Here is a 14,814-nt window from a genome sequence, read left to right on the forward strand (position 1 = left end):
TCTTTATCCACTCATTGACTGATGGGCATTTGGGCTGGTTCCACATTTTTTGCAATTGCAAATTATGCTGCCATAACATGCATGTGCAAGTATCTTTTATGTATAATGACTTCTTTTCTTCTAGATAAATACCCAGTACTGGATCACTGGATCAAATGGTAATTCTACTTTTAGTTATTTAAGGAATCTCCACACTGTTTTCTATAGTGGTTGTACTAGTTTACATTCCTACCAAAAGTGTAGAAGTGTTCCCTTTTCACTGCATCCATGTCAACATCTGTTATTTTTTATCTGTCAATTATGGCCATTCTTGCAGGCCTAAGGTGGTGTTGCACTGTGGTTTTAGTTCGCATTTCCCTGACCATTAGTGATGTTGAACATTTTAAGTGTTTGTTGGCCATTTGTATATCTTCTTTTGAGAATTGTCTATTTATGTCCTTAGCCCACTATTTGATGACATTTTTTTTTTTTCTTGCTGATTTGTTCACGTTAGTTGTAGAGTCTGGATATTAGTCCTTTGTCAGATGTACAGATTGTGAAGATTGTCTCCCACTCTGCGGGTTGTCTATTTACTCTGTTGACTGTTCCTTTTGCTGTGCAGTTCTTTAGTTTAATTAAGTCCAAGATATTTATCTGTTTTGATTGCATTTGCTTTTGGGTTTTTAGTCATGAAATCCTTACAAGATTATAATTCTAAATGAAAAAAGAATTATTTGTTACCAAATAAGGAATTAAAGGCAAAAAAGAGGACATATGTCAATATATTAATATTCTTAAAAATTAAGGTGAAATAAATTATTGAAATGTGCTTTTCCTTTTAAATAATAATGAATAAATTAGTGGAGATTTTTATGTTAAATAAAACCATGTTAAAGCACAAAAGCATATGTTCAATTTAATAACAATTTCATAGCAATTCTGCCTGAGATGATTAAAATCAGGAGACTGTTTAGGTTACGGTAAACGTCTGATGACATGGGAAAAGTAGTCTTTAATATTTTCTTTCTATGCTAGGCATGGTGGCTCACATCTGTAATCCTAGCACTTTGGCAGACCAAGGCTGGTGGATCATCTCAGTTCAGGGGTTCAAGACCAGCCTGGCCAACATGGCAAAACCTTGTCTCTACTAAAAATACAAAAATTAGCTGGGCATTGTGGTGCATGCCTGTAGTCCCAGCTACTCAGGACGCTGAGACAGAAGAATCACTTGATCCCAGGAGTCAGAGGTTGCCTGGGTGACAGAGTGAGACTCCATCTCAAAAGAAAAAAAAAGGAAAAAAGTTTCTTTTTCAGTGTTGTTAATATTTATGATAATGTTCATATAATACACATTATAATTATATGGTACATAATACATTTAAAGTGGCTCAATAATCACATGTGCATTCATAGGACACTCCAGCAAGTTTCTGTTGTATCTTTTTACTTTGTAGGTCTTGGGACAAGTTACAGATGCATGGTATTTTTGGCCTAGGCCCAGGGTATTAACATCAGTCTTACTCTCACTAATAGTCTGTCACATCTAAGAACTGGGAATCTTAGAAAATAAGATTTCCTTTTCTCAGCTTCTTGCCTTTAGCTGGAAGTCTCTTTGCTTCCACATCAGAGTAAATATTACTAATAAAAACAGAAATGATTTCAATTCAAAAATTACATTAAAAATTTTTGGTTTTTTCCCTGACACATTCCAGTTTTTCTCAACATAACCAATATCATTTTCCCTGTCATAAAAAGAAAAGACTATATCATTTTCAATTTTGTAAAAGAGTTTTTCAAGTAGTAGAAAATATTTTCATATTTTCCCATACATCTAAATTTCCCTAATGTTCAGCCAACCATAGAAACGCAGCAGATTGAATGCAGACTTCACTTTAATTATCTGTGGTCATGAAGAACTGAGATAGCACTGGTATACATAATCTGAAAACCTCATATAACCTGTAATGTAAAGCCTTTCCCATACTCTGTCATTTCTGAGACTTAATAGGGTGTTAGCCAAGCTGAGTGACCCAAAGGCCATCTTCTCATTTCCCTTTTGGCTGTCTGCAGGGAATGCAAATGAGGGTGAATGGCCATTACAGTAAGCAGGAGAAAGAGAGAAAGAGAATCACTTCTCTTGATATTTAGTCTGTACATGATCCAGAAATAGCGATGTTTTGATCACACTGGAACCAGAATCTGAGAATACAAAATTAGAGAGTTCATGTTGATTTATGGTAAGTTTTAACTTACTGATTGTTTACTGTATGCCTGAGACAAAATGGGCGTTGGAGTCAAAGTGAGAAAGGGAGGAAGAGCTTTGTCTTCAGAGACTAGAAATCTATCTTTATTATTCCTCTACAAATAACAATGTAACAGAAAGTAATTGTAATTTGGTTGAATTACATCATGCTAATTTTGTGTACTACAGTTCATCTTCACTAGCATCCAGTTTGTTACAATTAAAAGACAAACACAATTCTAATGGACTTTGGATGGAAGCAGATGTGTCTACAACTTAAAGAATAATGACAATGTGTCCTTCCTCTACTTCTTGAAGTTAGAAAAGCTTGGCCAGGTGTGGTATCTCACTCCTGTAATCCCAGCACTCTGGGAGGCCGAGGTGGGTGGATCACTTGAGGCCAGAAGTTTGAGAGCAGCCTGGTCAACATGGTAAAAACCCATTTCTACTAAAAATACAAAAATTACTCAGGCATGATGACACAGGCCTATAGTCCCAGCTACTTGGGAAGCCAACTCACGAGAATCACATGAACCCGGGAAGCGGAGGTTGTAGTGAGCCAAGATCGTGCCATTGCACTCCAGCCAGGGTGACGAGACTGTCTCGAAAACAAACAAAACAAAACAAAATACACTTGCTCTGACTGAATTTATGATGTTCAATGTAAAACTTAATGCTGGTATTTTCCATAAAATTTAATAGAGGAAAACATTTGTACCAGAAAGCGTTTGCATTTTTAATAATAACTATATAGTTTGAAAAAAGAATTTGTTCATTAAATGTTTAAACTATATATGACGTTATAGCTATTGACATTGAAGTTAGACAAATCTATTGGAGAAATAATTGATTAAAAAATATCTCTATTAGGAAATGATAAAACAGTATACTTGAAGAACCCTTGAGAATCAAACATATAAATAGGTATAGGTGTGTTGTGTATGGTTTAGAATACATTCATGAATGTCCTAGCATTATCCTCTGAAGAAGGCCTAGAAGTAATACACTCGGCAGGAATGAGTACATCTAGAATTCACATCTTTATTTCTTGTCTTCCATTTTTGTAAAAAAATCATATTAAATTCCCAGTTTAGATCAGTGTACAATTGTTATGCTGGTGAAAAGTGTATTTAAAAATCTGTGAATTTTTGCCACTTTTCTTGTTATTATATTTAACTAGCAAAAACAAAAAGCCTTCCTAGAGAAAATATATAAAATACACAATTATATTTGTTTTGATGATATATTTGAAAAAGCAACTGATAAGCATGTATTATGGCTCAAACTCTATTTCCTAATTGTTATACAACTAATTGCAAGACAATTACTTAAATTAAATAACGGATAACATACTTGTAAATAATATGCAATAGTTTTTGTTTAAACATCATAATCTCTAGTTTTAATTCTATAAAATATTAACAAATTCTTGTGAGATGTGATCCTGCTCTTAAGGATCTCATGGAACCTAGTAATCACATTTGATTTATTTTTGAAATATTTATAAAATATTTTAGAAAATGTATTTTAAAATATTGAATGTTGGCTTATGGAATTTTTATAATAATTTATGTAGATATTTAGTATATCTTATTGAAACAGAAATGTCAATTAAAGACTAATTTCTATGGATTGCTTTCAGAACAGTAGAGACTGAAAAAAATTTTTTTCAATGAAGTTAAAATCTTTTTCTATTAAATCTGTATATATGTTTCAGCACTTCAAATATTTAACTACATACTAACTGCATAATTGCTATTTCAATATTTGGGTAAATGTAAATCTAAAAGAAAAACATTCCCCCCTCCCTCTTCATATATCTTTTCCACACATTCCTTCTATCTACATAATATCCAGCCTATCATTAATTAATCTGATTCTCTAAAGTTAATCTAGTTCATACCTATATTTTGTTTGGTAATTAAGAAATCAGGCCAGGCGTGGTGGCTCATGCCTGTAATCCTAACATTTTAGGAGGCCGAGGTAGGTGGATTGCTTGAGGTCAGGAGTTCGAGTCCAGCCTGGACAGCATGGTGAAACCCCATATCTACTAAAAATACAAAAATTAGCCTAGAGTCATGGTCTGCGCTTGTAATCCCAGCTACTTGGGAGGCTGAGACATGAGAATAGCTTGAACTCAAGAGCTGGAGGCTGCGGTGAGCCAAGATCGCACCACTGCACTCCAGCCTGGATGACAGAGTGAGATCCTGTCTCAAAAAAAGAAAAAGAAAAAAAATATTGAACTAGGTTGGCTAATCACTTTTTTTAACTTATTTGTTGCACTGAGAAAAATTATTCAGAATCCACCACTTCCAACATATTTTGCCATTACTGGCATTCATTAATTCATATTATTTAGTATGAAATACTAAACTATTTTCATAGAAGCAATTTGCTATAATAGAAAATTATATCACAAACTTAACACTGTCTCTTGTATATTCATATGCTTATAAAGTGTAGATAACTAAAGGATTAAGTGGAATTAGGATCTTTGTTTTAACATATTTTAAGTTGTAGTTTGAAGCCACATTCATGGCTACTAACTTTGTTTTTTAATAGTTTCTGCCCTTAAAATTTCAAAGTATTTGTAGATATTTCCCAAGGTGGCAACAAAAAAGAAAACTATCCTCATTTAAGCTGTTGCTTTTGTAAATGTAGTTTAGTGGGAGTTTTTCTTTCCATTAAATTGAAGATTAGAATATCTGCAAGAATATATACAAGGTTTGAATAAAGTTTCTTTAGGAAACTAAATTTAAAAATGTTTTATTTAACTGAATTCTAAAATGGCACTTAAAAACAAAACTTTAATCAAACAAAAAGTTATGCAAAATATTTCCTTCAGGTGACATTGTCAAATGCCAACTGAACAACAAAAAAAAATGGGCTTCTAAGAAGCAGCTCAGGAAATATGTTAAATTGAAAAAAGCACATCAAAACTAGGTAAAAACAAGTCAATTCCAACAGTTAACTTTAGGAGCTAAAAAGACATCACATATCCAATGCCTGGGAGATAGAGTTTGTAACTTTTTTAGTTGATAACATTGCTTTTATGATACCATGATACCCACTTGTATTGAATCCATATATATATAATTCTTAAACCTATCAATCAAATTTAAAAGTCTAGCCCCAAATCCCACAGGCTCAATGTTAAATTTCCCCACATTTGTCAAGCCCGCTTATATTGAATTTCCACTTACATCAACCTATTAGTTTCACCAGCTATGCTGTGTTTTTATAGGGCTTTATACCACTTCCTGGTACCACAGAGAGGAAGCGGAAAAATGAAGCAGTAGCCAATGTGCTTTCCTACATATATTGTATTACTTTGTTTTATTGAAATTTCTGTCTAATCTGGAAATGATATATATATATATATAGAGAGAGAGAGAGAGAGAGAGAGAGAGAGAGTAAGCTTGTTTCACTTTCTATAGAGTTAGATCAAACTTGAATGAAATTGTGAATATACTAAAGCTTGATGAAATATGTAACTCTTTTTATCTGTCACATCCTAATTTTGAGATTATAGTTTAAAGTAGACATTCAGGTGTTTCCGGCTAATTGTTCTGTTTTAGAACAAAATGATGAATTTATTTTTCTTTTAGACTGTAAATGTGGTTTGTTTCTAACATATTGGACATAAATCTTAGAGAGTCTATCTTCGGGTTATATTTGGCACTGTAGATCACAGTGGCTGTAAAGACAACGTCTTTTAAAAGAGGGGACATTGATATCACAATATTTGATTTTGTTCAACCATTCTACGGTAGGCAAACTTACATTTACTTTTATTGCACTTACGAAAAATTTCTTGCCATTACATTTTGCCTGAATAGAAGAAAAACATTTTAATAAACGTTCCTATAGCTTTCATGCTTTGAGGAAACTGTTGCAATCAGACTGAATTTATTGAATATCATTTCAATTTTCCTTTGACTTCTATAAAAATTTTTAGTACAAATCTGTTTTAAGGATAAATTTGTTTTATTAATATAGAAGAAAATGCATTATATGAAGAAAATAATTATCTATTTGTTTTAGATAAATAAATAGGAAGTGAACAATCCAGTTTATTCTGAATACGGTTATATTCCAAATGAATGACTTTTGACAAAGGAAGAGTAAAACGATTTCAGGATGACATGCTGTTTTTATCCAATATTTTCCAAACTGCATCTTAACAAGGTACTCATTACTGTCCTGTGGAAAGGGGGTTTCTAAACTGTTTAGATACTAAAATGGAAATTTCTGCTATACATTGAGGAAAAAAATTAGAATTATTCTTTAGTTATAAAAATTAATAGTTCCATTGAACATCATTTATCATTAAGCGTTCTAGAGATAGAAAGTTTCCTGAAGTTGCTTATCCCAACTTCCTAAAACCTCATCAATTGAAACTGGTCTGAGAGAGGATTTGCTAGAGCAATCGAAAGAATAAAAGGATATCTATACATTTTTGTGTCAATTCAGAATTCTGGTTTCAATCCTGTTTCTATCTCTTGAGCTAAGTCTGTAATCTTAAGGGATGTAAGTTTTTATTTTTGTTTTTTCTTTTCTGCATAATGGTGGTAAAATTACCTATTACATATTTGTTCTAAAAATTGTGATGTATGTAAAGAATATAGAGTACTAATTGAAATTAGTGAGAAATTAATAAACATTAAATAACACACACATGCACGTGCACACATTTTCTTACTTGTACTTTATGTAGTTATGCCATATTCTCTTCAGGTAAATATTTAATATATGAAAATATATTACTCATATAATTTTTGTTCAGAGTTACAAGATTGCAAAGAGTAGCAAAACTAGTCATTATAAAATCATTTTTACTAACAGGATTTTTATAAGATTGGTCATTTAGAATTTGCTGTCTTTTTAAAATAACTTACTGCATCCATTATAATTAAGTCATTATATTTGCCAGACAACATGTCCAGAAACTCTAGGAATACACTATAAAGACAGTGTATTAGGAATACACTTAAAAAGAGTGTGTTCCTAAAGTTTCTGGAGACGATGTCCAGCAATTTAAATCATAAACCTTGAAAATGTTGTAGAACTTCTTGCAGGTGATGAATAATGTTGGAAGGGATGTTCAATTTACAGATTAAATCATTCACAAATAAAAATCTGACCTATTTATACTGGTCAACATACAATAAAATTAGGACAAGGATGATGATAAGAGATAACTCTCAAAGGAGATAATTGAGGAAATGAATAAAGCCCTTTAACATTCTTTAAATGACCTTATTTATTATTATCTTCAGCACACTCAAATCAAAAATAAACTGAAAGAGGCTATATAGTACTTTATACAATTTAATTAGGAAAGACGTATATATTTTCAAACCACCGTCTTATTAATTCTTTCTTCTAAGATTTAGCATTGAAAATTTTTGTTAAATAAAGGCTAAGTAAACTCATTTTTATAATTTTGATTTTATTTTTTAAAACCAGTTTCCAATTCCACTTTTTATTTTTCAGTATTTACTAGAAAATTTTTGATGTTCATCGAGTGGCTTTTACATTTTTCTGATGCAAATTGCAATCTGGTAGTAAAGACTTTCAGAAAATTTCAACTCAGCTCAGAAAATGTTAACTGATAGTATGGTAAATTTCATGAATGGGTAAGTATGACAGATTTTGCATTAATTGTTTAACTGACTGTTTCTAAATTCATTGATTCATAATCACATAACAAACACTCATGAAGTGCCAGCTACTGCCTATAATAGAACTAAGTGCAATAATGGGAAAATAAGAATAAATAAAGCACAGTGCTCCACTTGTGGCATTTTATAGCATGTAGCAGAGATTGACATATAAATTACACTTTTATTCAAGCTATCAGAAGAAATGTACAAATTACCATGTGAGCAATAAAAAGGATAGCTCATTCCTGATCAAAAAAATAATAATAATGTTCTCTTACATAATTCAAAGAGCCAATCCCATTCTTATCCTATGGTTGACTCCATATGCAATTTATTCCATTCATTTATTTACTCAATCAACAATTTGGGAATCTTTTGTGTATGGGAGACACACATACAAACATATTACAATACACTATGCAAATTTTAAGAATATAGAGAGTTAACTCACTGCCTGTGGCTATAGAAAGAGGACTCTGAAGTGACATTTGAACAGTCGCTGAAAAACAAGTAATTTTCCACCTTGGTGGTAGAGTCCGGAGGAGAGGATGGGCTAAGAATACATTTTGTGCCAACTAGGAGCAACATGTGCAAGGAAAGAATGTGAAAGATCAGGTGTTTAGGAAAGTTCTACCAAACTTTAAAAACTGGTATCATTTTCAAGAAAGTGCTACCTAAGCAAAATGTATGCCTTTCAGGTTCCCACCGAAATTACAAATCCCAAATTAAAGAAGTACTAGAGATGGGATGTAAACACAGTCACCTATTTATCATGGAATATGTATATTTTTGAAATGGAATTAAATGGGTGACTTTTTCTTTTTAAAATGAAATACAGCATACGTAAATCATGTGAATATTAAATTTTCACCTCAATGATAAAAAAAAAACTTACATCGTCACTCATGTAACTATGAACCAGATTATATGCACGAAATTTCCAGCACGTTCACCTCTTATGCCCCCTCTTCCACTCAATTACCACCTACCCAGTGTAATCATTATTCTGACTTGTATCGTAATAAATTAGTTGGTGTTGTTTCTGAAGGTAACTTAAATAAATACATATGACATCTATTCTGTTGTGTCTAGTTTCCGTCAATAAAAATTGTATTTCTTGTACATTTTAAATTAACTAAAAGAGTATAATTGAATCACTTGTAACACAAGGAAAGGATAAATGCTTGGGGCAATTGACACCCCATTTACCCTGATGTGACTATTACACATTGTATGCCTATATCAAAATATCTCATGTACCCCATAAATACACATACCTACTATTACCCACAAAAGTTAAAAATTTAAAAAACAATCTATTTTGAGATTCATTCTGTTTCTTGCATGTATCAGCTTTTGTTTTTCCATTAGAGCTGTGTTATATTCCACTGTGTGAATATACCACAATTTATTTTTCCTGTTTCATGATGGGCATGTCAGCTGTTTCCAGTTTGGTGTTATTATGAGTAAAGCTGGTATGAATATATTTATAGTGAATATCAGCATATATTTTTCTTAGGTATATGCCCAAGAATGAAATCCTGGGCCGTATTTAGCTTTAGTGGATACTAGATATCATTATTTAAAAAATTAAATTTGGCTTGACACCGTAGAGTATATAAAAAGACAAATAATACTGATAGTGGTTGTATTTATTTGCTAGGGCTGCCATAGAATTCCACACACTGGGTGACATAAACAACAGAAATTTATTTTCACACAGTCCTGAAGGCTGAAAGTCCATGATTGTGTTAGCAGATTTGGTTTCTTCTGAGGCCTCTCTTTGGCTTACAGATGGCCACCTTCTTGCTGTGTCTTCATGTGATGTTTTTCTCTGTGCATGGGTTCTCCTGGTGTCTCTTGATGTCCTAATCTCCTCTTCCTGTAAGGACACCAGTTATGTTGACTTGGGGCCAAGCCTAATGGCCTCATTTTAACTTAATTATCTCTAAAGGTCCTATTTTGAAATACAGTCACAATCTGAAATATGGAAGTTAAGGCTTCAATATATGAGTTTTGGGGGAGCACAGTTCAGTTCATAACAGTAGCTAAGTCAGATAATCTGACTGCCAAACTTTTTTTAATGTCTGCAAAAATCCATTGACTCAGACAAGAAAGATTCCCTAAATATTAGTCCACAAATCTAAATAGATGTAGTATTTCTTAAAATATTTCAGAAAATAACTTAAGTGCAGTGCGTATTTGACTAAGTGACCAATAAGAAGAGTATAATTTCTTTAGATACATATATCTATAAATATGTGTAAAGATGTTTCCAATTCTAAAGAACTTTTATACACTGCTATATAAAATTATAGGTGTTGTTTTATTTCCTACAGTATAAAGTCAATAAATGTTTTCTGATTTTAAAGTAGCTTAGAAAAAATACATTTTAAAAGAAAAAAAGAGCTTAAATAAATAAACTCCATCTACAGTGTGCTGATATGGTCTAGATGTTTGTGCCCCGCAAATCTCATGTTGAAATGTGATTACCAGTGTTGGAGATGGGGCCTGGCAGGTGATGGGGCCTGGTGATTGAATCATGAGGGCAGATTCCTCAAGAACGACTTAGTATCATCCCTTCAGTGATAAGTGGTTCTAACTCAACTTAGTTCATGCAAGGTTTGGTTGTTAAAAATCCCCTTCTTAGCTCTCCTGCGCCTGCTCTCAACCCTGTAATGTGCCTGCCTCTGTTTTGCCTTCCTTCATGATTGTGAACTTCCTGAGGCCCTTACCCAATCTGCTGAAGCCCAGCAAATGCTGGAGCTATGCTTGTACAGCCTGCAGAGCTGTGAGCCAATTAAACCTCTTTTCATTATAAATTACCCAAACTCAGGCATTTCTTTATAGTGATGAAGAAATGGCCTAATACATGTACATACATTATTTCGTATTAAATGTCAGAACACTAAGCAATATAAGTGTTATTACCCCCATTTTACCAATGTGAGAACTGGGGACCAGATGAGTTAAGTGGTCTAGCCTCAGGTGGCAACATCTTTCCCATTAAGCCTAGCAATCTTTTAAGAATATCTAAGTTTTTACTCAAATATATATTCCATAAGATATTGACTGTCATCTACAACCAATAGGCCATGCACTTTTCATTCATTCATCATCACCTATTTATCCAAGCCTATAATATGTATTCATTCATTGTGCCAAAGATTGTACTGAGTTCTGAAGGTAGATGCATAAGAGAGACAAAGTTCCTATCTTTACAGAGTTTACAGTGTACCATGGAGTTAAATAATTTTAAAGAGCCAAAAAAAATGTATTCGATAAACCTATATTATAACAAAGTAACCCTATTATCGTCTTCTATTTGAATTTCAATTGTATTATGGCCCCTAATTTATTAGTGGAAACATTTTCTCTGAGGATTTGCCCAAGTTTTGGAGATTGCTTGGCACCAGACTCGGACATGGCGGCCAACATCATTGACATAGTGGTGATGATAACAAAGGTTCTTCATAATTTATGCCCACCTTTGCTGAAAATTGTTTGAAACCTACCCGCAGTTTTCTAGGACTGCAAAGAAGTCTGATGTTTCAGAGTCAAACATCAAGAAACATCATTGGGCCTTTTCTCCTGCTTACACAACGCTCTGCAGGGTGAGATACTTTAGGATTTGACTACTTCTGCGACTTTGTCTATGGACCTAGTAGGTTTCTTAAGCTCCGAAATTTCCTAAACTCTTACGTTCCCAAACTTTGTGCTCTTCCTGTTGCCTGCTCTCCCCACCTACCTTCTCTGTGGGAACCAATACGTTCTGTGCTCTCTTGTTTCCTCTAGGAGTCCCCCTCTCCCCACTCCAGTCTAGGAGAGCTTTGTATAGTCATGGGTAATTGGAGGGGGTGTAATGATGCTTGCTGTAACTCATCATATGCTTTCTATGTGGAAAACTCATTCTGTTAATATATTAAAATACTACCTCACAATAAAACTAATAACAAGGAAAAATTAAGAAGTGGGTATTATAGAGCAGTGCTGACTTGAGCAGGAGCCATCATGGATTGTCAGGAAGATTCATAGAAATTGAATTTAGAAGATGGATCTAAAGTGCAAGTGGGAATTAACTGGAGAGAAGGGTTGCAGGTGTATGTGATTGTCCTAAAGTAGGGAGAAGGTCGATGGTTTCTGAGTACCTTAAAGAGGACAATGTGTGACCGGAAGGCAAAAGCAGTGGGAAAAATTATGAGGATGAAGCTGGTTGAGGAAGGCAGGACCATGTTAGGCAGGACCTTAAAGAATATGTTAAGGATTTTTGGTCTGTGACCTAAAAGTAATTGAAAATTCTTCAGGGTTTTAATTACAGAAGGGACTTAATCAGGTGTGATTTTTCTAAATGACCTAAATAACTGTTAAATAAGGAAAATCGATTGAAGTGGGTCCAAGGTGCATGCTGAGAAACCAGAGACTATTTAGAAAATGAGCTCCTTTTCAGCAACAGAAAATACCCAGTAATAATTAAGCTGTTGATAGATGAGATCGAAGTGCTTACCAGGTGCCAAACGCCTAATACTTTTATGTATTATTCCACTGAAATATCGCAAAATAATTAGCCTTGTTTTAAAGGCAGGGAAAATGAGAAATTAGAAAGTTTAAACCTAGGCAATGTGCATAGCTCACATGCTCAGTAAATGCACTATTTTGAATTAGGTAAAAGAAAAATCACTGCAATGTAAACTTTTACTCTCTCCATCCTTGTAATCAACAACAGGCATTTGCAAGTTGGCTATGAAGAATTAAACAAAGAAGCTAGAGAAGTAATTTGTTTCATATAAATACAAAAGTATCCGTAATGCAACCTAATTAGACCCAATGGAAAATTAACATAAGTTCCAGAAATTGTTTTAAAATGTTCATTAGTAATGATTCATGTTTGTAATATAGAATTTTAAAAAATGTTTCTAATGTTCAAATTACTAAATTTGAATATTTTTCATATTTGTTTATTAATTATATTAATGAACTATATTTTGAGAATCTTACTATGTGTGCAATACTAAAAGTTAATCATATCCATATGTTTTATTGAACATTTACCTCTCTGAAAATGAAATCATTTACTTTTCACAAAATTCTGTGTCACAGAACATTTATTAATTTTCATCGCAGTACAGGATAAGGGGGTAGTATTCTTTCGAGTCAAAATAAATAAAATATTAGAGGATACCTAACATTTTGTGAGGAAAATTATTCTCTGCGATAAATGCCTTCTATCCTACAATATTTAGAAGTACAATACCAGAATATACCATCTTACCATTTCAATTGTGATACATAAACACAGACTGTGGAATTTCGGAGGTGTTCTTGTTTAGTATCAACAACCGAAAAGTGAACCACAACATCTGTTGTTTGTGAGTTTTCTCCCCATTATGTTTATGTCAGTTTCCAAAATTGGAGAGGGGGGAGTGTTTTTATTTTAAGAGGTATCTTGTTTCCATTCTTTGCATTTGGGCTGTGTAATGCTATAATTTTATATTTGACTATGGAAACTAGCAGAAGGAAAATTATTTTTCATTGAGAGAAGTTAATAATAGAGTTTAGTAAAATATTTCACTAAAGAGCCAAGCATATTACAATTGATCTAATAGTTCTAGTAGCAACCTAGCTCTGTAGCATAATGACTCAAAATCTGGGAGAGTTCCTAACCCAATTTTCACACACCCATACACACAAACACACAATTTCATAATCTCTTCAAAAAGATAAAATAATGTAGAAAAGAACATAGCATAACACACCCACAAAGAAGAAATAAAACTATTCTGTTACAGTTGCATCTTATTATTTTATATATTTTTGAGAAACAAATCAATATAAATAATATTGTAATCATCTGTGTTCCTCTTTCCAGTGTTATGCCCCAGTAACATTAATTATAATTACTTTTGAAGCTATGAATGCTTTTATATTTAGTACAGTATATATGTGTATGTACATATAGTGCAACATTTTTTCTTTTTAATTGACATAAAATATTTTCAAAACTGTATAATATATATACACTTTGCTTGTTGACTCAATGTTATGTCTGTTCACCAATCTATGTTGATTTATACAGTTCTAGTTTATATAGTTGGCAGTTGTATAATATTCCATTGTTCAGGTATGCTAACTTGTATTGTTCCATTTCTCTTCTGCTAGATAGTGAGTTGCAATGGTTTAATAAAAATTCTAATGTAAGTGTTTTGGGGATATATGATAAAATTTATAACATTTTCTTATGTCCATGGGTGGACATTTTAAGTCATTGGGCATACATATTTTCAGCTATATACACAGTAGTAAATTGCTCTTGGGATTATTTGTAGCAATTTTACCAGTTCTCCTTTTCTTTTCTTGTCAACATCTTCCTATTTTTTTTTTCTTGAGATGTCGTTGTCTAGTTTTGTCTACTAAGTTTTATATATATATATATGTATGTGCGTGTGTATGTGTGCGTGTATTACAGCTGCAACATATAGAAAGGAAGTAACAAGCACTATGTATATTTTTTAATAAAGAATTGCATATTTATCTATCAGGAACTGCATATTTCATGGGGTGATCTCATTTAGTTTACTGGTTTTAAATACAATCTATATTCTAATGACTTTCAAATGTGTATCTTAAACCTGGGCTTCTGGGCTGCCACATTGATTCTAGCCTTGTATAAACAATTGCCTACTATTAATAGAGTGTCCAAAACACAGTTCCAAATGTTTTCTCCCCAAACCTTCTGCTCTAACAGTCATCTCCGTCACAGTCAATGACCACCTCATCCTTCCAATCTCGTCTCCTGCCCACCTTGACTCACTCCTCTTTTTCTCTTATATTCCATATCACACTGTATATCAAACCCTGTTGCTCTGCTATCAAAATACTATATCAGCCACTTCCTAATATCTGTCACATCCACTGTCATCACCACTGTCA

This window comes from Macaca nemestrina, chromosome 8 (assembly GCF_043159975.1).
Source record: "Macaca nemestrina isolate mMacNem1 chromosome 8, mMacNem.hap1, whole genome shotgun sequence".
NCBI lineage: Eukaryota > Metazoa > Chordata > Mammalia > Primates > Cercopithecidae > Macaca > Macaca nemestrina.